Source organism: Chaetodon auriga, chromosome 13 (genome assembly GCF_051107435.1).
Source record: "Chaetodon auriga isolate fChaAug3 chromosome 13, fChaAug3.hap1, whole genome shotgun sequence".
Taxonomy (NCBI): domain Eukaryota; kingdom Metazoa; phylum Chordata; class Actinopteri; order Chaetodontiformes; family Chaetodontidae; genus Chaetodon; species Chaetodon auriga.
In genome coordinates this window covers 18,477,608-18,503,729 of record NC_135086.1, presented here as the reverse complement: position 1 = coordinate 18,503,729, position 26,122 = coordinate 18,477,608, and the positions used below count along the sequence as shown (strand labels likewise).

General features: G+C 42.9%; 1 protein-coding gene across 1 annotated transcript in view; it reads right to left on the bottom strand.

Annotated features, from left to right (window-relative positions):
• Positions 1-26,122, bottom strand: part of clybl (citrate lyase beta like) — a 57,386-nt gene that overhangs the window by 27,664 nt on the left and 3,600 nt on the right. The window lies entirely within an intron of this gene.

The following is a 26,122-nucleotide window of genomic DNA, read 5'->3' as shown; positions in this document are numbered from 1 at the left end:
TTTACTGAAAACTGATAAATTAGGAATACTAATCTGTAACATACTTCAAAACTTGTTTTATTTTCAGTGCTGTTTTACTGAATTTTAGTTTTCTGAGTTGAATAAGCTCAGACATGAAATAAAGTGAAACACTCATGGATGAGTACTACACAAAAATAAAACAAAATTTATGTATTTTATTCAGCTATGTTGAAAACAACCTCTCTGTGAGTGAAGCTTCACAGTATCAGTTACGTCTTGACAGCGTGTACATTACTTATTCATTCTGGGTGTTTCTCTTAAATGCTCTGCAGCCTTCGCTCTGCAGAGGATGCTTCTTACAAGTTTAGAAAAACATGCAACAAAATGGTTTTTGGTGGCGGTTTTATTTTTAGAAGCATTTAATTTTTTAAGCGGGGCTGACTGAACGACTGCCTGCTGCAGCAAAACGGAAGCGAAAATGTGCACCAAGTCATTCATGTTCTCCAGCCTTACAACCCAGAAATCTGAATCATTTACTTGGTTTGCCACACTGTGAAATACCAGCTGACCAGTTATTGGCGTGCACATCATCGCATCCCGCAATGGAGGTTCGGATCAGATATATCTAATTACAGCAAGAAGCAACTTCTCCCTCCACTGAGGCTCGCCGGGTATCAGAAGCCCTTCGAGGGATCATATTTGTAGATAGTGTTCTTCTTTGCCTAGGGAAGACAAGAGAAGGGGAGGGGTATTTCCTCTGTTGAAAGAGGGGGCTGAATTATTCGCTTTCCTTGTCGTTTGCTCTCTAAAGGACCTAAAGTCACTTCTATAGCCACTTAATCCTGTCAACTACGCTTCCACATGCCCTCCAGTCCCAATCAGGCCTAATCTGCACTGAGACGTCGCGGTTGTAGCAGCCACTTAAAACCAATTTAGGTTGCTTCAAGTATCTTAGCACTCGCAGGTATATGGGGAGGTATTTGGACAGGATTCACAAAAGGTTTGGGGAGAAAATATGGCAAAGGTGCGGGGGAGGACTGTGGCACACCACCATGCAAATTGTGGACGAGTGAAAATTGGTAGAGTTCACAGTTGTTTCAGGGACAAAAGGCCACAGGGCCCACACTGACGGAAAACAGCAAACAGAAAAAATCAGACAGGAAAATAGTGGGTATGAGGGACAGAGGTGGGAGTGCTGAGTGGTAGGGGGCAAGAGGGGGCAGGTGAGATCTAAATGAAATCAGGCTATTGTGTGCTCACTGCTTAGGGGGAAATGTTTGAAAGTCGTAGTAAGCACCCACTTAAAAGGCAAATATATAATGATATAAGGGAAGTGCAAAAAGATGGTGGCTGTAATTTAAGAATAGGTTTGGTTTCATTATAAAGAAGCAAACTGCGAACAGGAAAGGCAGTGGAGGGGCCTTGATGTTGGCTAGAGACAAGACACTGGTAACTGAGGGATAAAGAAGGTTTAACTGCAAGGGGCTCGTAAAACACGCTCTGTTCATCTCACAAAATGAAGCAATGTCTGAAAAGATGAGATGTGTGCAGGCCAACAGGATGCAGGAGCGAGGTGCACACTTTATGTACAGTAGGGCTGCAGCTAGCAAAAACGTCCAAAGGGACGTCTTCAAATGTCTTCTTTGAAGACTTCAGTCCACAACCCAAATATTTTCAATGCACCATCATGTGTGACAAAGAACAGCAGCCAGCTGTCACATCTGAGATGCTGCAACCACAGAATATCTGTCCTGTCTCTTTGAAAACTATCATTTCATTATCATAATAGTTGCGGATTGACTAATTGTTTAAAACAATTAAAAATACATTGATATAATGATACATTGTGGTGTGTGTTTTCATGTATTGAGGTGACGTTTCTAAAAGAAACGGCGCTTACTAAGAAAAACCTGTTCCATCAGACTGTAGGCTTTGTGATTACGTGGATAATGAAGGCTGAGACTTTGAACAAACTTCATGCCATCCTCTCACCAAAGGGGTCTTGCCTTAGTGATGCACTACTGCTCCACATATCAGCACTGTCTTTCTGCACAGAGCCCACAATTCCTATCTGTTTTTGCAAGGCATTGCTACGCAGGGACTAGTTTGTCACCATGGATCCACAATGATGTCAAGGCTGTAAACGTGGCTGAAAAAGCTAGCAAATCAATCGATACATGCACATAAGACTGATATGAATATTTTCCATCACCTGTGCACCTAATTTTCTCTCACAATCTGCTTTGACAATCACCAAGCTTAAAAAAAAAAACATCTTAAGCATTTTAGTTTAATTCATTTTAATGGACGTCCTTTTAAACTGTTTAATCCGGTGCTGTTTTAGCATTAGGGTTTGACAAATAATCGATAAAATGTCAGAAGTGGTGGCTAATATTAAACATGTGTCACTACAAGTGTCAGGCGGACATAAATATCACAGACGGATTAGAGCAGAGCTGGGGATCTAGGTCATCAAATACACACATCACTTCCATTTACTACACACAATCTGGATATTTTTATTTACACCACCCCACATCTGGTGGCCATTTTCCCATTATTAGATCACTGAATACTTGTGTTTTATATATTTAACAGTCCCCAAAGTGCCATATGCACCTACGTTACCAATTTCTTTTCCTCTGCCCTCTTTTCCGTTCTTTTTTTTACATGAAAGGTTATGATAACACAGGGCTGTGTGGCTAAATTAGCAGCTGTAAAGTGGTGGGACCTGGCCACAGTGACTATGTTTACTGGTCTGAGATCAGAGGTAAGTGTGTGTTAGTGGGTTTATATGGTGCTGGATGGGACTGGTCCTCATTAGCAGAGAGGCAGCAGCAGACCTAGGCCCAGTGGCACTAAAGGGGGAGGATGAGGGGAGGATGGGGGGTGGAATGTGGTAAGAGGGCGGTGAGCTCTGTGTTAGACTAGACATGAGCCGTCCTGAGGCACGTACATTAGTTTTGCAGGCCCAACAGTACACAGTATGTCATATTTGGACCTGCTGTCTAACAAGTAATTATCGTCAATAGGCAAAAAAACCCCATTGTTTTTATAAACTTCCAGGCTTACTTCTCTCTACAGTACACAGCATTTCTCCAGGCTGGCTGAGCAGCACTTTTAATGCAGATTTTTGCCTGTCCTCCTCCAACACCAGAGAGCGTCTTGGACAAAGCAGTTCACATCAACTGATCTTCAAACCTAGCAGAACAGACTCTGATGATCTGACACTCGCCGCACGTCTATAACTAGAATAAATCCACTTTGAACTACATGTCCTCGGTCTATGCATCGTCACCACTCCCAGACAACTGTATGGCTGATGTACACAGAGCCCCAGAGCATCAGATCAGGAGGAAACCTCTGCTGATATGGAGGGCAGTTACAAACAAGGTATTAAGCCGTTTAATTTAGAGGACTTTTTGTACACTTTGCATGGACGTCCATTAGTCAGATGAAATCTTCATTTTGTCTGATTCCTCTTTTTTTTTTTCCCAAAACAGATTACAGTGGAATGCTTATGATACTCTGTACAAACTGCAGAGCACAGAGCCTTATGTGAGTCATGGTACAGCAGATGGGCTGGGCACTTGTATGAGCGTGACAATCAATAACATTACTGACTAACTAAATGCCACAGACTAGGCCTCTTCAGCTGCAGCGTACCCCCAACTGTCCGAAGGAGGAGTATATTAGATCTTAATAAATATTCAACTTGGCATATTATCTATGACATAATATCTAGCCACTGTTGATTGCAGTCTGGCAGTCAATATTGTATTATGAGTAGCCTGTAGTAATTGCTTCATTATCATGAAGTGATGATCACCATTTCCTGTAACTCTACTGGCCTCCACCTGGCACCATAATAGCCTAATTCAGGTGGTAATATTCATCCTACCACATGAATTATAGCAGATAACAAGAGGCCCACTCCAAAACAGACCCTGACGACAGCCTCCCTCTCAATATGTAGATTTCCACAATTATCTCCAGCATGGTGGTGCAGGCAGAAGCTGTGTCTAAAATGCACAAAATTAAAGATCTGTGTTTCTACTCCACGATAATCAGCTACTTCTTAATATGCAAACTACATTTTGAGGTCTGTGGTACTTAAGATTCCAGATTAAATTTGGTGAAAATAAAGATGAATAAAGAGTAGGGAGGAAATCGATGTTCCTGAAGCATAAACAGGCTCTCCGTCTGCAGAAATCTGTATGCGGGTGGGAAATGAAATGGTCAAAAAGTCATCAATATTTACCTAGCTTCGTGTCCACCTGCCTGTCTGACACTTTTTTGTTTTTTAGAATGAAAAAGAGAACCGAAGCATTCCCCACACACGGTCCTCCGCCCAGCAGGACGCTGTATGTGTTTGGGGTTTTTTTTTTTTCACACTGCCTCAGGTCTGAAGACACAATTGGACGGCAGAGAAATGCTAAAAAATTAACCAGAGACACCAAGGACAGGGGAAAGGAGAGAATCAAACACTTTTCTTCTACTTTTTCTGTTTTCTGCCCCCCTGCTTTCTTTGCTTGCCCTCCAGCAAGTTGGAGCTCAGGATGAGCAACCCGTCCCCCTCCAGATCAGCTGGGGGCTGCAGAGTTTATTGGGGGTTGGTCTCTGACACAAAAGCATAGTGCACCTAACATTTTGTTGATGATGACTGAATTGACTGTACTGTGTTCCCAAAGAAAAATTGATTTTCAGAACCAACACCAGACATTCAATTTGTTCTTTCAGTTCAGAAAGCAACACCTTGTTACCCTCAGAGACGACACATGCTGTTCATGCGTTCCACTGCCATCATAAAAATGCAACACCATGCCCCTGCATGCAGAAGAGATCATGACTCCATCTAACTCTTCAGCCATTTAACAAAACTTAGCATCTCATGTTTGGTCCAGAGACTACATGCGTGTTTTTAATCTCACTTCCTCAGATTATATCATCACCGGACGAACGTCTTCCTCTTCTCGCTTTAAAAAGCTAATTCCAGTGACAATGTCCCTCACAATCAACAATACCCCTAACTCCTCCTCCCATCCTTGTCTTCTCCCCCTTTCCGGTCTCATTACTTTGGGTTTTATGCCTTAATCTACACAATGAGGATGAAGTCATGGCGGTTATCTTCAGCAGCCAATGTCTGCCTACCTGTAATCCTTCTCAAAGTCCCCGGCTTTCTCCCAGCTCACAAATCGGCACACAATGCTTTTATGCAAGGCCTCTGCCGTAATGCCCAGAGACGACGGCAGACTTTTTTCTTTTCTTTTCTCATCCCTCAACATAAAACTAGTTAAATCCCACTCCTTCTTAGAAGAATGGAGATGTCTTTATCTAGGTCTCAGGACAGGGAAAAGTCAGAATGTAAAGGACATCAGAGCTATTATTTCTAAGAGTTACAAGCTGGTTTTGGTGGCAACTGTCTGTCCAGCTATCTCTGTCTAACCCTTAAATCCATTCAAGTGCAGGTGTATATACAGTCTAAGGCTAAACTAATTGGAGCAAATGAATGATAAACTGCAACAATAAATGTGAATAGAATAATACACTTTAGATGGCAGTAAAAAAAAAAAAATCAATGAATTTATCATTAAAAGTTAATTGAGAGGGGAGCTTAAAAAGGTCAAGCAAGTCGCTCCATTCGAGGAGGGCATAAGGGGGTTAGCTTTTAACTTAGCATTTTTATTGACTCTGGCAAAACAAAATGAGCGGGCTCTCTAGGATTGTGCACTCTGCATTGGCCATTCAGGCCTTCAGAGCCCCATTGTAGTACTTTGAAGAGAATGAAAGGAAACCCCACTGGTGGAAATGCAGTGGAACAGCCCCACAACAGGCCACAACTGTTCCCTTATGCATGAAAGGCAGGGACATAAAAGACAAGATGGACTTCTGAGGTAGGGCCAAAAACAAAGGCAACAAAAGTGCTGATCACGAGGGGATGACACGACTCGTCTCGGCAGAAGGAGCAGGGAGAAAAGGGGCAGGGGACAATAGCACTCCCGGCCAAATGACATGTTGAAGAATTGAAAAATCCACACAAGAAGTGTCTTCTCAATTCACTAAATCCACAAGAGCTGGGTGACTGTCGGCTGGCCCTGGCCAGTCTGAGGGGGGTGGACTATAACAGCCCACAGCTTTTCTCTTCCAAACTTTCTTTTCCAAATCTTTCCCTGTTTTGGCAAACAACTTGGCAAGGGCAGAGACGGACTGGGGTGATGGCTTTAGTCTGCGCACACCAAACTGAAACCAAACCAAACCTAATCAAAGCATGGTGGGTTCCGCTCCCGCAGCTTCCGTTTTGATCTGTTGGCTGTCTGTGTATCTGATCTGTTTCTGTTTGTGTCCTAAACACAATTATGCTACTGCCTAACCTCCATGGAAACAGTCAAACGGACAAAAACATGTTTGCTCTCATTCAAAAAGCATCCTTGTTTTTAGGGACACAGTGCAAAGACTGCTGATATTTGAGCCAACGTTTCAGAAGTCACTCTAAATAACGCTTCGTTAATAGGAACACTTCCTGCCGATTTTCACCCCGTTGGCTTCTAGGCTGGGAACAACTGGGTATTTTGTCAGTATTTCCCATTGTAGGAAATAACTATATTTTTGAATATGGGGGAAGCAAACACACACACACACACACAGCTATGTGTGCTTAATTTAAAATCCATCCATGATGTTCCATGCAGCAAAGAGAGGGAATTTGTGTGAGAAGACAGCAACTCGATAAATCAGCGTAATTGTGCTTACGTTAATAAATCATTTCACACACAAATACACCTACAAACTGCATGGATCGCATGTGGAGAAAACTGCCTTTTCTTGTGAATAAAGAACCTGGATGACTTTAAAGGAAGGGCTAGGACTACTTGTTGTGAGCCAAATGCTAAACAGTGCACTCCACAGGTGAAGGCCCTCCTCCGCGATAGCCTGAGGCCTATCCCACAATTCTTCACACATACCCACGGGCCCTTTCACTAGCCATCACCCTGTCTGATTAATGGATCGATGCAGTAATTGATTAGTGAAGAGGAGGTGGGAATAAGAACATAGGTCAAACGTCAATAATGTCCCTGTGACAAAAGGCGGAAGACGTAAAATGTACCAGCGATAGCCTGCAGCCAGACCTCTACCCATCAAAGCCCTGGCAGGGCTAACATAAAGGCCCCGGCCCATTCTCCAGCCTGCCCTGCCCTCCATCCTCAACGCTCCTTTTCTCTTGGTAATGCTGTCTGTTAAAGTGACAGGAACCATTCTGGGAGCTGCTTGTCAGCTCACCTTCATAAAACAAGCCATAAAGCAGCAAATAACAGGCTTATATGGCTTCATTATGCTGGCTATGCAGGATCACAGCCCTGGGCTGAGGGGTGAGGGGGGTCGTGCTGGTAGCAGAGAGGCGGGGAGAATGTTGGCAGGACAGCCTGGTTCTCGTGGAGGTTTGTTGTCCCAGTGGCTGTCACCATGTCCATGTTTACTAAGGATAGAGGACCACTTGACCCCCCTTAAACCCCGTATTCCCCGAAATCCAAAGCAGGACAAACAAAGAGGTATGGCTCACTTTGGAGATGTTGTGACAGCTCACACTTCTTTAACTTTTGTATGCTACAACTACATACACCATCCAAATGAATGTGACAATATGTTTGGCTTCACACAAAATGCTAAAGCTAAAGGATTGTAGTTTCATCTGTAGTCAAGCACAAACACGATGGTGTATCTGAACGGTTAAAGACTGGAGATGAGGAGAGCAGGGCCAGATGGAGCATGCATCTGCGACAGTAAACCTTTGGCCGTGGCAGGGCTGGACGTGAGAGAGATTCTCATTTATTTCATGCAAATATCTTCGGGCCGTTTCACAACCTGACAGTGGGGGCTGAGAGGTGGTCAATATCTCAGGTTGTATCTCCAAAACATTTCCCCTGTTTTTCAGAGTCAGCCACGGGTGCCTGGCAGAGAAGTCAGCAGCAGAGGCAGTGAAAGGGTGCACACGTGTGCTCAACTTTTAAATATACTTGATTGAAATTGCATAAAAATGTAAAAGGGAGTCAGCATTTAACATAACATTCCTGTCATGTCAAGATTAGATGTGTAATCATCACCATACATACACAATGATGAGGTCTTAACATGAACTATAAATAGGCTGTTGATATTAGCAAGTCAATTATGCAGCATGGCAAGCTTGCAGAACATCTGGTTACATCTGGCTTGCACTATGTTCACCAAAAGTAACTGTCCCTTTATGTGCTTATCTGTCATTTGCCCACTCCCAGTCATGCTCAGATCAGTCTCTTATCTCTTTAGTGAGGCTGTGAGGCAGTGAGGCACTGGTACAAGTGCCATCACTGTGATCGCTGTATCGTTAATTGTCACCTCCATCAACATTAGCACTCCCTAACATGTTATCCAGAGGGGGGAAGCGGGGGAGCTGACTGCACGCTCTATTCTGAGGCTGACACTTGTTCTCTGAGGGGCGGTTTTCGGTGTCTGGTTTGCAGTGCACGGTAGAAAAGAGGCAGAGGAGAGGTGGGGAGCTTTCTTCACAACTCACGTCATTGGGTCTGTCTGTAATGGCAGCAGAGGGAGAAAGAGAGGAAGTGAGACGGGGAGCCAGGGAGGATTGATTGGTGTTTACTTTTAAGCAGCCTCTCAACCAACAGCAGAGCAAGGAGTCCAGCATGCACTGGGACCATCTTCCCTTGACGCTCTGTCAAGGAGAACTGATCCATCCCCCTGCCTATTCTGGCTACTTGATATAGACTCTGTCCACATAGTCACGTGACCACACATAAGTCACATGACCTAAATAAGCCACTTGGATATAAACCCTACATCAAAAACACACAAGGTTGGGCAGGGCTCAGTGTGAGGACACACAAACACACAAAACTTTGTCTATTACATTTGGAACAAGGCCAGAACGATTTAAACGTGTCACCACCGAACCATATGGATACACAAGTCCATGCCTAATCTAACAAACACTGCAGAGCGCGCACACGCACACACACACACACACACACACACACACACACACACACACATATCCGGACTGTAAAACAGCATTGCCATCTTGAGCCCCCTGGATCACTGGGGCCATCTGACACTGTGGAGCCTGAATGCATTAAGACTGGCAAGGTGGCTGCACTTTCCATCTCAGCTAGCACAGTTACATAACCCTCCATGATATGAATGCATTAACAGTATTAGTTCTGCAGGTGAGAACACTTCTCACCGCTCGCGAACTGTACAGCCGCACATTAACATAAAAGATGATGCTGCTGCAGGATGTCAAAGTTAATTATCTAAAAATGTAAAACAACTGCTGATGCACCCTCAAAGCTGACCGGCATGGGAGAGCATCTAAACAGAATGTAATTAAAAGCATTTGCCCAATTTGAGGATGCTTTCACTTGCACATAAATCAATTCAACGTTAGAGTTGAAACAGAGGAGGCTGCGCCTGCTTGACTCTACAGGTGTCAAGGGTCCTCTGGAGCAAAAGAGAAATTAATGGAAAGAGAAGGTGGATGAGATAAATGGGGGCTGATAAAAGGCTAAAGCAGATGCATTGGCTGAGTGCGAGGTGAAGAAAGAGAGAGAGAGAAAGCAAGGAATGGACAGGCATGGTTGCATGGGCAAGCTAAAAAACGGTCTTTTAACTTGCATTAGATGGGACAATCTGGACTGGGGTGTGCCTGGATGAGTCCTGGATATGGATATGACTGGGACAGTAGATCAGATGGTACATCAGACTATTAGGATATTTGGCCTACGATGTGATATGTACTGCGTCTGATCTCTTGCCCCCACCCATCCACCCACCCGGGCCCAGACACAAACACGCCCCCGTACCCCTCCTCGGACCTCGGAAAAAAGTCTGACAGATGGGTGTACTGGAAAGATCCACTCAGGAGACCAAAACATACTAAGGCGCTGTCTGTCTGACGTTTGGATTTGGAGGGAAACGACAACCAGAGAAGAACAGGACAGAGAAAAATGGACATCTGTGGCATTTGTCTTACTTCTTCTCTTGTGGGACATTATGTGTCATGAGTGAGGAGAGTCTTTTGGATCATATTCCATTTAATTAATGAAGCCCCCCCCCCACACCCCCACCCCTAACACTCACAGACACACACACACACACAAAACATTCACACCACCAGCTCACAGCTCCTCGTCTCTTCCCTGTAAGTTGCCTGTGCCCCCAAGTGGTCGAAAAGGATAACTGCATCTGCTTTACAACTGCATCTGTTCAAAACTTGGGAAACAACTGCTTCACGTGCCGAGAGCACTGAAAACTCACCCATTTACTGTAAAATTGACTCCACGTAACACAGTGAGGGGAAGTGACGATGAATAATTAAAAGCTTCATGATGGTCTACTGCAAAAAGCCTTTTCTTTTGTAACTCAAAAGATCTTTACAGAACTGAAGTATACTTAAAACATATTGTGAGTAGAGCTGAAGGGATGTTTCTCACAAAGGAGTGAGCATTACTCTTCTTTTGTGGTCGAGTTCCTCTTCACAATATGTGAGTAGAAGTGCTCCTGAATGCAAAGACACGCTGCTCTAACTGTCAACCTTACTGAGCAACAAGATGTCAGAAAAATATCTACGTGGGCTAATAAAGTTACAACAAACTACTTTAGAAATCACTTCCAATTCATTCGTTCAAGATATGAGGTGACTTTTTTAATTACTACCACAGTACTGCTTGTTTTTCCCTGCACTGAAATCACCACAAAGATACACTTGAACCATTTTGTGTGCCGCCGCTGAATGGGACCACTTTTTGCAGATGAATTTTAAGTAATAAAGCTGATGCTCCCTATAGTGTTGTAATGACAGACGCTTCATTCTTTTAACCAACAGGGATGCCTTTTGCCCTCAACTTCTGCCCAGCCCCGAGCCTTTAATTAAGACTGGCTTAGGCCCGATTGATCCTGACACACCAGGAAGTTTCTTGAAAATCTGACTGCCAAAACCATGGAAGTATTATATAGGCCACAACCCCCCATAGAAGCCCACGGCCCCTCCCCACACCCCACATAAAAAGGATTGTAAGCTGAAAGCCCTTCCAGTCAGTCCATGGGACCTTACATGATTGACGTATGCCCACGCATTCTGCATTCCTTATCCTCTCTTAATGGGTCTTGTACACGCATATACAATGTTGGTCAATGCCACAAAATGGCCAAACGACAGTAAAATGATGAACTCATGTAAAGTTATCTAAGTTTAATCCTCACATCTTTATGGCTCCGTTCAGTCAAATACGTTGGGAAAAAAAAACACAGCAAAACATCAGGCCTGCACACAACCACATCATTAAATCAACAACACATTTCCTGTCGCAAAAGCTGTGATGCAAATAGGAAGCTGGGATTGTCAGACTGTCAGAGCTCTGTGTGCTGCGGGTGTTGTGCACCACATGGAGAGAATTCATGTAGCGGCTTTCACCGCAACACAGCCACTGATGAGTCACTGAGCCCCATGAAAGTGCAAGAGACCCACAAACACTGCCTCGTTTCATGGTGTTCTGGCGTTCTACAGGGCCAGAGCTGTTTGATACTGTAAGTTATATTAAATTAACATGTGTCAAGGCTTTTTTTCTCAGCGTCCAAACAGTTGATATAAAATCTTGTTGTAAGATCAAAAAGATGATTTGTTGGACCATAGATCTAAGGTTTTGGGGAGGAAACACACATCTTTGTCAGCCACTACTTTGTGTCAACTTTTAAGAAATTGCCAAAATGTCGAATCAATGCAAAATTTCAGACAAACTGCCCTGAGACTTCACAGTGTGAAAGAGCCTCCACATGACAACCTGAGGAGCTTGGATGTGTCCAAGGGGACGAGTGAGGTGTTGCTCTGACCTGCTGCAGCAGAAATCCAACCAACCGGCCGAGCTGTTATCACCAGGGGGGCACGAAGCAAAGGCAACACTTGTACAATGTAACAGAGTTAAATACAACAGCCATTCAGTACTGTATTTGTACAATAGTCACCGATACTAATCAATAATAACACTATGGTAGGGATTTGCAGTGTCCTGTAGTCCTCTTAGCCGTAAACGTCAACATGCTTGATCATGTGAGTAGAGCATTAGTTGTTACAGCATGTTAACATAGAACAATCCTGTTATTTTGCCCACAAAACATTAGATTTGGGTTAAAATGTAATTCAGTACAGCAATACCACAAACTACAGCAACAATTTACCATTAATTATATCCAACAAGTCCCTTATAAATTCCCCATCAACAAACGTGTTATCTTTAGCTTTAAAAGGGTCGTATTTAATCCAGGGATACTGAGCTGTATTTGAATTTTGCACAGGTGCTGCTGTCATACAGACTGACTCACATCTAGTGTTTCATCAATAGCTTCTTTTTAACAGGCAAGCAAACTATGTCCGGACAGAACAGGACTCATTCATTATTAAGCAATTCCTGAATATGCCAACTGGCATTTGTACATGCTCTCTCATATGCCATCTCCTTTTATGTAAACCAATAATCGAGCTTGAAGTACACAGCTACAAAAAATAAAATGGCTCCACTTCTGTTTTCCACACTACAGACAATGAGAGTCCTTTCCATGCACTAGAGAGTGACAGCTTAGGAAAGAGACAAAGGTTGACTAATGTTAGTCTAACGGTCAACTGGGGGCGTTACACTGCCTATAACAGCTGATGCAAGCAAACCTAATCACGGCAGATGAAACATTCAGAAACACAAACACCGACCCAACCACAAAGTGGAAAGTGAGACGGAAAGAGCGGGACCCTACCTTGGCCTATTTCTCCATTAAGGGTGTGGTATGGGTGGGGGTGGGCAATAACCAGTGCCCCTTCCTTCCCTTACTGGGAGGATCGTGGAAAGTCATTGTCATATTTTCAACGTGTTTGGCTCCAACACATTCCAGAACCAGATGAAAATCACGAGTTAAGGCATCCAATGTATTGTGACTAGCTTGGTGAGTTAGTACAGATGCTAAAGCTGCATGGGAGTAAAATCCACTTTACCATAATAACCTGCGATGCCTGAAGGCCCTCCTCCACGATAGGATGGTGTTTGTACTATGGGTCACACAAATTCAAGGGGACATCATTAAAAATGGTCACTGTAATATGGCTTTTGACAAACTCTGGCAGAAGGGGCAGAAAAAAGTCTAACTTTATTGGATTTTACTTTATTTATTCTTGTAAAAAGCATCATTTAAATAGAACTAAACATATTTGTGATTGAGAGAGAATGTGATTTATGACTGAAAGAGCTACAACTGACTGCCAGTGTCCACCTGTGTGTTGTGTTCGTAGCCATGTGTGTGCTGTCCATCATGTGAAGTCACTGCAGATTTATTCACCTTGTCAAATGCAGGTTTTTCCCAGGCTGTATGTGTGAAGGAGGTAAAGGTACATAAAATGTGTTTTTAATCTTTTTCCCAGTAAGACATATTTGCATTTGAAAAGCTCACTTCATCCTGATACAGATAGTTAAAAAAAACATGAATGTGGTGCTTTGTGGTTTTGATATAAGAGAGTGAAGACAACTACAGGATTATTGGCTATTATGGAACTACAATAACAAACCTATAGTTACCATAAATTATTATTCATAGCCATACATTCTGCTCTTCTCTATGAAATCGAACAACATGAAGCAGACAAGACATGTTGCACGAGCCTCTTAAGGCTTTGCACATAAACTTACATTTTCCACATTTCAAACACGTGTGTCTAAATCCAAAATGACAGTAAACACATAAATTAGCCCCCTGGATTAGCTACTGAAGGTTGAATGGGGGTTCACTCTGCCATACTGAGCTGAGCATTGACATTATTCTCAATGGTGATTCCTGAACACAACAGAGATGCAATGTCAAGGTCAGAAGTCAGGAGTACAGTGAAACCGGTCTACTGTTGGAATACAAATAGCAGTAGTAGGCATCAGGTACAGGAAGTCATTAAGAAGATTCCACTTGGAGTTAGTAAAAAGGTTTCCTGAACAGAGTGCAGAATGGGTGTTGGCATATTGTTGGTGGAAATGTCTGCTGACTGACACGGGGCATGACAGCTGACATGCAGCAGACTGTTTTGACTGGAGTGTCGCCTAATGATCAGAACGTTTCCAAGAAAGTTTTTTAGCAGTCCACACAAATATGTGGTCATATCACAAATAAGAATGCTTAGGACTGCAAACAGAGGGAGAGATTCTGAATCGTGTGGTAAATATATCCACAACACAGACTAGAAATGTGGACCTTAAGTCAAACTTGAAGCTCAGAAATGTAAAGATAACCGGCTGAGACTTCTCTCCAGTTTAGCAGCTGGCTGCCGGCTTCGTCCCTCCCTAGAGGTCCTGTAGTAAAGCTGGACTTCAAAAGAGCCTTATCACTGTCACATTCTCTCCGAAGAGAAAACAGTAATGGAGACCGGATGCACAGGCTTACACTAGGTTAGGCTAACACAAGGAAAGGAGTGAAAAAATGCTTTGAATGTTGCCTTGTAAAAGGAAGAGCTCCTGTTCAGGCCTCCTGGCCTCCCCACTACACTTCCTTCCCGAGAAGTAAAGGAATGCTGTGTCAGATTTTATGAATTCGTAGGGACGTGCGTTTTAGCTTTCTCTCAGTAGCTCCCTCAATAAAGTCTACAGAGAATTTTACAGTCAGAGCACCGAGTCAGACATCATCTTCCCACCGGCTGCTATGATGTGATGAAGTTTAGAATCTGTGAGATTTTCATCATATTAAACCTGATGACCAGCTGTTTTTCAGCGACAGCAATTCAGTGTATGAGCGTTCTGTGACTGTCTCTCTACAGCGCTCGCTTTGTTACTGCCTTTCCTGTGCTCGACATGCAAACCCACACACAAGAGATTTACAGGAAACTGAAGACAAAAGATGGTGTATACACGAATTATGTAATGTAGCCTAATTACATAATGATAAGTCTGATCAGAGGTTCAGTGTTACCGTGTCAGATGACACTGTTGACTGTAAATGACACAATGGCTGCACTCAGCCCACAGGTTGTTAAGGTTTGCTGTGAGTCCCACTTCTTCTGTTGTATTTTTGAAAGAGTGGCTGTTTAGTGTGTGTTTGCTGCCCCCAGTGGTCAATACATGGGGAATTTGAACTTATTAAAGAACATACTGGGCACTACTACCAGGAACCCCAGGAGCCACCAAGTCAACCAGAGCTGAAATCTTAAAGAAATAATATAGGTTCTATTAAGCCAACCAGCATGAAAATTTGTAGACCTGCTCACACCAAATAGTGGACATTATATTCGAATAAATGAGTTCTAAAAGAAGCTTTTTTTTTTTTTTAACAGCACCATAATATGTCAGCCAGCATGCAGCATGGACATGATGCTCTCAAGACTCATAAATAAACCTGAGCTTGACATAAAGTGAAAAGCTGGAATGTGTAAGATCAATTTGCAACTGACTTAAGGAGTTAATATTCAGTATTCTCGTTTGGATTGCAAACTATTTCTTATTCCATTTGCACCCCTTTTACAGACATGCATAATAAAATACAGTTTGCGTCCACCATTTTTATCAACGCTAACACACCTAACCGCTATGAGCCGGCATCTTCATACTGCAATTAAAACCTGCTTTGCTGTGACTCATATCATGACAGCTGGGCAAAAAGTGGCATTCGTCAGAACCTCCAAATGGACGTGATGAAGACCTGGCTCTGTTTGCATTTTGCACACAATGGAATCAAAATACAAAAAGAAAACTTAAAAACTGGAATGCAATTTATGGATTTGATTTTTCCTCTCCATGTTTTCTTCCTCCATCCTTGCTATGGCTAACTCAGTCTAACACAAGGTCCCCACTTTGACTGTGGCTTCAGCCTGTATTTTCCAATTATCACCTTTTAAAGGCCAGCTGGGTGCATTCCAAACCATCGGGGGGCAATTCCATTTGCATTACTCTGAGACAAAGTCATGCCCAAGTACTTTCATGCTAAAGTTCATAACAGGCAGTCTAAAAGGACACTATATCTGCAGCTACAATGTTATGAATACCTTCATCTAGATAAAACATATCAAACGGAGAAAATGGTGCTTTTCACCTCTAGGGATTTCAAGGATTAAAAACTTAGAGAGAAATCTGAAAATCTGAGTGTTGAGGTAAGTTGGTGAAGAACATCCTCAAGCTTCAAGGGAACAAGTTTGCTTCGTAAACACAGTGAGCAGCTTGACCCAAACTTTCTCATTTCAGCCTAATCAATGTGGCTCTCCTGTGAGTGTTCAAGCTCTGTTTACAATTACAGCTAATTATGCTGATTTTATTCTTCTTTTTCCATTAACTTGATTTTTAAGCAGCTCCAGGAATATTTTACATCTATTTTATTTAGGTCAATCTTTCATATGCCAATTGAAATTCCCCACAATCAAAGGGCCCTTCCTTCTATTGAAATGACCATTGCATCTCCGTGTGTGTGTGTGTGTGTGTGTGTGTCTGGAGGGGCAGGGGGGAAGTAACTGTTCCATTTGCTTTGCACATTAATGAACACTGCCCTCTCTGCCTGCCTTAAGGCTCTCTTTCTTAATTCTGGGGCTGTTCACTAGTGTAAACCTGTGTTTGATTTTTCCTCTCCTCTCCCTCTCGGACTGCATATAGCAGCATTTAGCTGTGAATTAATTTTCATGTTTGGATATACCCTGCTGAGGTGTGATGCCGGTGGCGCATAATCAAACTCTGCAACACTACATATGGGTAGATAGGCCTTGTGGGTATTTTCACGGTGCAGATCTGTGACTGGGTGTGTGTGTGCGCGTGTGTGTGTGTGGGGGTGGGGTGGGGGGGTTAGGGTGGGGGGGGGCAAAAAGCAGAGAGTGGGGTCAACCAGCAACAGACAAAACAGAAGTCAGCGATAGGACAATGGGACATTTAACACAAAAGAATAAATCTATTGTCTTACAGATGGGTACGGAGCAGAGGATAACTTTTGCAGTGTGGTGTGCAGCTGCGGGTGTGTGTTTGTTATAATGCGCATGTCTGTGGCCATGGGACAAGACACGCACCCACAGCCACAGCTCAAACACCAGCAGCCCTTAACATGGTGTGTCTAATGCTCCTATTTAGTGTTTGGGGTGCAGCGGCGCGTGGCCTGAGGTTTTTGGGAGGGGAGCGTGGATAGCACCTAGTCTGACAGCTGTGCCCCAAACCGAAGACAAAAGCCTGAGGAAGTACCGCATCATCGAAGATGGGACTAAAAGGCATGGCAATTTGCTTGTGGTCTGGCCCATACCGCCGTCTGATTCAGCGTAGCGCCCAGTCCACTTTTCACGGTGAACACGGCCCCAATAGCAAACGCTGCTCTCATGATGCGAGCTTAAACCGGGAGGACATCTTTGAACAAATTCCCCTAAAAGAGGACAAAGCGTCGCGTGGTACATTTAGATCAAAAGCAGAAACACAAACTGCTAATTCATAACAGACTTTATTTCAAACAAACAAACAGAAAGAACATAGGCCACCTTTTGTGCATCAGTCTTTTCACTGGAGTTTATTTGTAATCCTTTGATAGGAGGGAGTCTCTTTGTCAATCGGGATACATCAAAGATAAGCCAACTTATCATGCTGCTTGTGTTTGTGTGTGTATGTGTGCGCGTCTGTATTCTAGTCTTTAACATCACAGCGAGGCATGTTTTTAATCTATTGATTTAATAAGCTTAGGTAGCAGGCTGCTAGCTAAGCAAATGAAGCAGCCGTGAGGAGGCAGTCCGAAAAATTTCATATATGTCTGATGAATAGCTGATTGAATTTACAGTGAAGGATACAGTTACCTTGCTTTGAAAAACTATTTTTATAAACATTTTACTAAGAATTTCTCATGTTTTATCACACGGGCATCTGCACAAGCACACACACAGGCACACACACCTGGTGCATATAGGATGAAGTTCCGGGCATTTTGCATCCCAGGTCGATTTTCATCAACACGAACCCTTTATTACTATACACAGAGGTGTCTCCGTTCATGGGCTGGGCTAATAGAAGCAAAAGAGATAATTACTTGTTTGTTGCTACATCAGCTATTGGGTGATAATTAGGCCTAGGCGAGAATTTTAACTCTTTTAAATGGTTTGTTTGATCTGAACATGTGTTCCCAGATGGATGTCTGAGTATCCTGCATTAATTATTCTTGCAAATGAAAGGCCAATCAAGCTTGTGCAAAAACCAGATCTGATGGTTTAATAAGCAGTTCTCCTCACGACCAACTGAACACAAATATTACATGGCACAAAATCCAGTGATAGCAATGTCTGACTCTGACAGAGAATGTACGTCTTATCATCAGGTGAATTGTGAGAAGCCATAGACGAGAGGTCACATTTTCCTTCATGTTTTCATGGCTGTGCTGGATCTGAGTTTTGGTGTGAATAGATACCGACTGTGTGCTTTGCTTGGAGCTCAGCGAGGCAGATGAAACATCAGTGAATGTGAACTGCGGATCAAGAGGTACTCACAAAAGGGCGGTAGCGGCCATTCCTGGCATCCATATCAATGACTAGCCTTGTTGCAAAATGGAAAACTAAACATTTAGAATACATCTTAACAGCAAAATAGGAAAACTATCCATCCCTCGCATCAAGGAACTTCCTTTATTATACCCCTGTGTCCTGACGCACATGCACACGTACAGGGGATTGAAATGGCTCAAAAATATCCACTGGTTTAAATTAGACCATCAAACAACCGGCTGCTGATTTGTTTCCTCTGTGAGTGTGTGAGTGTGTGCAAAGGGGTTGGATGGTGGGTTGAGGGAGAGGACTGAGCAGGTTTCTGACCTCCCATAGGTGAAGCAGAGTGAGTGCATGGGTGTCAGTTTACTAAAACAACAATGTGTGTAATTTCAGATGGAGAACCACAAATGAGCCTTTTACATAACCTGCAAACAGTAAGTTCACTTACTCACAGGGAACAATAATAATAAGCATTATAATAATAGTGTGTAATGTTCAGTCTCGGTTCACGCCGTCATGTTGATCCAACTCTATGACCATTTCTGAAACAGTAAGTGATGGTGTTGCCCTGGACTGGACTGTTTAAAGGGTATGCAAATGATGTGACTGCACACACAGTCTTTCCATTAACTCAACATGAGTAAAGGCGTAAAAATGGTAAAAGCTGTTGTGCAACTGACTGCACAGAAAGAAGTGAGGCAGAAGCTTTTACAGACTGCTGAAAAAGAGAAGAGATACAACGTGAGGTGAGCCTTCCTAAGGGGATGTGTAGAGTTAAGCAACCGAGCGCACTATTTTCTGAAGGAAACATAAGAAAATCATAATATTTTATCAAATTTGTCCTCGAGCAACCTCCCGCTTCTATCTCACACTCTCCATTGTCTCCTGACATTATTTACTTTGTCCACCCCAAAGCACATGCAACAGGGAGACAGACTATTAAAACCTAGTAATGCTATGAACCTGTCACAAAGTAAACCCAGCCTATACCCCATTATTACTTCACGACGTTATTATGTAGTTGCAAAGAGTCTGGCATGATGAAAAAGAGCAGACCCTCCTTAGTGAGAGTGGCTGTGTCCTTAGAGGGCATTAGCACAGGCATTATCTTGTTGTGCCAGACAGTTCAGTAGTAAACACCCTGGCAAAGGGCCTCGTAGTAAACTCTGATGGAACTGCACTGTAGCGCCCGAGTGTTGTAGCCCGTCCTGGCACGGAGATATGGGTCATGCTAGGCTGTCCTCTCCCTCACCCCGGCACCAGAGCCCAAACCCTGATGAGATTAGCCGGCCAGCCAGGGGCTCAGTGGTGGTAAAACACAAACACCACTGATTACGTGAACATTAAAGTCGGATCCCCTCACACTTCAGCTCGGATCCCCTTGTGCTGGGTCAGGAGCGGGTTAGCGTGATGACTGTGCCGCCATGCCCAACATATATGGCATCGTTATCATTGCACACACCATGGACCCTGACAGATCCTACACAATCAGATAATCATCCTGTGATCTGAGCTGACGTCATCTGACGGGCTACTGCTGTCAATGCATGAAGAACGGGACGGTGACACAGCTGGCTTTCTGGAATTGTCACATGAGGAAAAGTGTCTATCTGTCAACTTATTTGTTAATATGCTACAGAAATATGAAGCCAAACAGGTTGTCCTCTGCTCATAGGGTTACAGTGGGATGAAAATTGATGGTTATCATACATGTACATTTGCTTATCTATGATACTGAATTCTACCCTATTAGTGTTATTAACAATATTTAAGTAAGTTTGTATCAAGTTTCATGTCTGTCATTACATTATATATAATGGAATTATAATAAAGCATTTATTCAACCAAAAAAACCTTCTGTTTTGATTCCTTTAAGGTTCACTGTGACTGATAATAATAATTGTGTAATACCGTATACCGAGACGACAATCGTACTGTGAAAATTTAATACTGCTGCAGCCCTATTTGATTCCAATGAATTTTTGGGGGTAGGTCAGTCAATGCGGTGCCTTAGCCACTGCTTCTCTGTGTTAAATCACTGCTAAAAATGGGATTAGGCAGGTTGGAATGCCAGGGTAATCACTCATTCAGCAGCAGCCAGGAGAAAAGGCCTCCTTAAGGAGAAGGGGTGGGTTTTATATAGCTGAGAGCTTTGATTACTGCTCCGTCTTAAAACCGCATCCGATGAGTAAAGACATGCACTGGTCCTCCCCCACATTTACTGGGCAAGTCGCCCTCCTGGGTTCCTGTAAATAAGTGATGTCACAGCGCTTAATGATGCCCAGACTAGACTCAGCAAGGTCCTGAAAAAAAATAACACTACCAGCTTCACCACTACTGTGAGCACGCTGCCCAACTGTCATGTCAACAAAAAATGAAGTTCTGCACATTGTATCCGGTTTCTCTTTGCAAACGCTCGTGATGCAGTTCAGGTTTGGAGTAGTGAACACAAGCCAGCGTATTCTGTCTCACTGTATGAAGCTGGTACAGTTCACCCTGAACTGTAAAAGAAACATTGTCCTCATCTGTGGATCAACTGCTCTGTCGCTAATGAAGATGTTCAGATGGAGAGTGCACAGAAAGAGAGACACTTTCTCTGGGCTTTCTCCTGCTTTCCCCGACGCAGACCGGTAGTGACAGTTGTTTCCAGTTGCTACGTATAAAGGGCCCATCATAAAGCCCGGCTAGAGGAAACAGGATAAGCGCTTGAGCCAAGGCAGTAAAAAGCTCTCTGGGAACTTGAAAGCCACACAAATGAAGTCTGCGTCTGCCATCTGGAAACAATAAACAAACAAATCCCAGCAGCCAAACAAACACCACGAATGGCAGAGGGAGAGAGAGAGACAGAGAAAAAGAGAGAGAAGGAGAGGAATGGAAGCAAAGATTGAGAGCATGAATGAGTGATGGGGAGCAGAGGGTGTCAATGTTAAAAACGTGTGCAGCATGCATCATTAGCAGACACTGATGGGTAGACAGACACAGAGACAACCCTTTGTATAAAATCTCCTTTGATGCTCGGGAGAAGGCCCTGCTGTTTGAACGTGTGTGGTACCACTGAAACCTGGTTCTAATGAAGTACAGTGCTAACAGTAGGCTGCCTGTCTGCAACTTGTGCCAGTGATGTGATGAGAAGTTAGAAGATTGTTCCAAATATGGCAAAATACCAAGACAAACAATAAACTCTTGTCTGCGTGCCCAGATACATCAGACATAGGACTGCTCTTATTTTCCATGAATTCACAGAGACAGTCACATCGCAGTTGTCCTGCGTTCAGTGGAGGGTTTCGTCTTTTAATGATCACACAACTGTTCAATGCGAACTTGTCAGTGAGAAGTTTTCTGACTGTGCAGAAGCTGCGCAAAACAGTGGAGTCAGAGGAGAGATATAACGACATGCACAGGATCCATTACGCTGGAAAACTATAGGAATATTACAGTGAAATTACTAAGAAAAACACAAAATATAGCACACTGCTATTGTGTACTGAAATACAAGATTTGTCCATAAGTCCGGCCCGGGAATATAAAAAAATAATCATTCTATCTCTGTTTCTCTCTCTCTCACACACTCCCACACACACACAGAGTCATTAGAGCCCTTGACACCCCTCTCACTTAGGGCTGGGACAGTATGGATTTTTGCTTACTGCAGTCAAAAAGCAACATATCGCCTAACTTTCATCAGCAAAAAAAATGTTTTTTTTTTTAAATAAAACTTTAAAATCCGCAGTGATAATGAGCTCAACCCCGTGGCAGGCGTCACATGACCGTGGTATTGCAGCCATGCGGTTATCAACACACTTCTCCTCTCACCATGGGAAATCTAGCCTTATTATTTGTGTTACAAGAGCCCAGCTGCTTAGGCATCTTGAATATTGCATGTACATTGGACCACTAAATCAACTTCATGCATCAGCAGCATGTAGTGTACATCAACCCAAAACCCTATTTGTGACAGCAGTAATTATATAATTACAACGAACACTGAAGATTCAACCAATAAGGGCTGCAACTCATGAATACTAACACACCCTTTGATCATTAAGTGTGTAAAATTGACAGATCCAAACACAACTAAGCATGTCTATGCAGTAAATATTTGGTAGTTTGCCTAAAAAAAAAAAAGCCTGAAACAATTATCAAAGTGACTCTTTTATTTTCAGTCAAAAGACTTATCAATTATTTGAATAATCAAATATGTTAAGTTAATTTTAATTCACAGTAACAACACCACCCTACTACTACATCATACAAGATAGAAGAAGAAGATAGAAGGCTTTTTCTGGCTTTATCATGCAGACGCACTGTTTGATATTCCAAATGAAGTTCCCCAGATAGTCACTCAGCGATAGTGTTGGACTTCTTAATGAGGGAAATTTGTGAGATGGAACTTGGTACAAGAACAAACATCACAGGCTACTCTCAGAGTCCTCATCACGAAGCACACTGTCAATGCTGACACCGAGGGGTTCGCCCGAGAACTGCAGCCATGTAGCCTCAGCGTGGACCCATGTGCTATTACAGATAGTCCCACCTATAGGTGCACATATGCTTTAACAAACACAATGGAGCTGAATGGTACACACACGCACACACACAAAGACACATATATATACATATACACACACACAAACACACACACACACACACAACCCCCCTGCTGTGCCTGGTTAACAAACACTCCGCTATAAAAGCAGGTCTCTTACTCATTAGGGTGCTGTGTATCAGACAGGAAATGCTGGGTAAATTACACCTCATCGCGCTGGAACTAGCCGACCATCACCATGGCAATGAGCCAACCTCAGTGCCGTGAGAAGACCAAAACACGGCCGTGGCAGAGGAAAAGGGACAGGACAAGTTTCCCTGAATAACTGGTGAAAAGGGTCTAAGTCAGTGTACTTGTACAAGCTTCTGAGGTGTAAATTGAACCCAAATCTGTTATCTATTTAATAGCCAAAACAACCCCTTTGGCCTTTTGACAGTGGGGCTGACTCCAAATCTGGAAGCAATATCCTGCCCACACACAACTCTGACTGCTACCCAATTAATGCTACATGGGCTAAACTGTACCAGCCCAATACACTCTTTATAAGAAATTGTTAGTCATACCTACAGTAAATGCTTTAATACAGTTCAATAAATAGATCAACAGAGGCTATAACTTGTCATGGCAAACAAGAGGCGGTTGGGTGGTCTCTCTAAGGAGGTCTGTATATAATATACAGTTTACATAATTTATATAATCTAAGTAGCTTGGGTGACTACGATGCAGAAACCTACGACCACAACATGAAGAAAGCAAATAGAGTAGATAGGTATTTGATTAAACTACAAATTCATCAAAGATTAGAACAAAAGCCTCATTAGTTGGCTAAAACGATACACTGAAATCTCTGACACCCCGCACTAAGTCTTGACAGGGATCATTTCATCACGACACTTGTATTGGGTCACATCAGTAAAAAGCAAAAACACAAGTTTCCCACTTGTGTTATCATTATAAACAGAGACTATTTCCCCAGCTTCTCATTCAATCCGACCACCACGCTCAAACTCTTAACCACATAAACCACCCGTTAGCCAAGTCCACCCCACGTCTAGAACAAAATTCTTTTGTTGCATTGTTCACACATTCCTCCCTGGTCATGTTTATACAGATGCAATTTCATGTGCGCTCTGGGGTCCAAAGAAGTCATTCTCTGAAGCCAAAGATGTGCTGTTGATCAAAGGCTTCAGTGCTAGAGCAAAGACACTTGTTTTGGTTGGGTTTTTCCTTTTTTCTGTGGGGATACAGAGTAACATATCCATCTGTTGGCCGCATGGATCCACCTTGGTCCGCCCTGGGACAAGTGTAGGCCTCTATTCTCTGCCATCCCACACTGCTCCCTCATCCACGTTTACTCAGCTGGTCACCACGCCAGCCGCCAGAGCTTTGTTTTCACACAGCAACATGTGTTACTTAATGCTCTGTAACAAATTTCAAAGGCAAGACTAGCTGGGTCAACAACAGGTAATAGAGCGATTTATTGATTCATTGGCTCAAAAAGTGCAAAAAGGGAAAAAAAAGCCCCCGTAGGCACTGGTGAAAACATCCAAGCAGTGAAATTGTAGTACAGATTTAGTGTAGTTTTATCAAGCTTGACTAACAAATAAAACGTGTCATACATAATATAAGGGGAAAAGAGGAAGACGGGCCTTTGAAAGTGGTTCACATATTTTTCATGGACAAAAAAAACGTTGGTTCAGTGAGGCAATGGCCAAAAAAGTGTCCGCTAAAAAGATTAAATAAACCATTAAATAGTTGAAGAAAGGCATTGGCCAACCTGCTCGCCCTCCCGAGCTCAAGAATTTGGTTACACAGTCCCCATGGTTGTTTTCTTGCTTGATTGGATTATGGCCACACACCTCAAGCTCAGCTTCCACTACCAATCAATGAGGAAATGAGGTGTCAACACACCGGTGTTTATTCAACACTCATTTATTTTTCTACCGGAAGCCAAAGCTAGCTCCACCACAGAAGACACCAGATGACTGAAGGGATTTTCTCTGAGTAATGAGAAGTGCTCCTTTCTAATAGCATTACAAACAATGCATTTGTGATGTATATGTGCTAATTATATCTACAAATAACAATTTGCTCTGTTTGATCGCATTTTCTTTAATTGCATTACATGTAAAATCCTCTTGTATTATAGGACAGTTTTAAATGCAAATTAGCCAATTTACTGTGAAATGACTAATGCCTTTATAATGACACTTAATGCTAATATTACACGAGTATAATATCACAAGTGTATATTAAAATTCCGTCTTGTCTTGTTTCTAATGTCTTTTACAACTGAGAAGACAGGGCTTTTAAACTTCAGACTGTGCGTCCATATGACCAAGCTAAAGGAACTGGTAATGGGAAGACACCAGGAAGTCTGTAATGCTTCCAGTCAGCATGGAGTGTCATCAAAATAAAATTCTGCACAGTAGCTGCTGCTTTAAAACAACTGGGGCAATTGAAAATTCCCCTCCCAATTTATGCCAAATGCCACTTTATAAACATTCTAGCATGACTGCCAAGTGTCTGCGCTGCTTTATGCCCCTTCTCTTAATTGAAAACGTTATAGGGGTGCATTACACTTGGGGTTTTTATAAGCTGTGCTATAAAGCTCTAGCAGGCCCTGAGAGGGGAAACTGCCCATTAACTTATAAGGTCCAGGCTTTGGCTCTCTTAATTGACAACCTCTAGGCTACTTTCATCACTTGTCGACTTCATAGCGGCAGTCAATGCTTCCTCCAGGATGCTGTTGCATCTTTGACACGAGGGTGTTTGTGACAAAGAGCAGTCTGCCGCCAATGCCAGGGCGAGGGCTCTAGGCTGTCCATAAAACAAGCACACACATTCCTCTCCTGGTTCCAGCCATCTGAGAGGGCTGCATTTAACCATGTAGGTACTGCTTCCCAGAAACGCTGGGCAAAATTCAATATGAATCCCATTACGGGAATAGGCTTTTTATGTGCTTATGCTGTCTACACGTCACATATCAGAAAAACCTTTGCAAAATATCCAGAAAAGGTACTTCAAAAAACATTAAAATACTACAAACACAAATATGAGATGATAAGTTAAACAGGGATTATTGAGAATGAGGAAATATCCTATTTCTCATCTGTTCA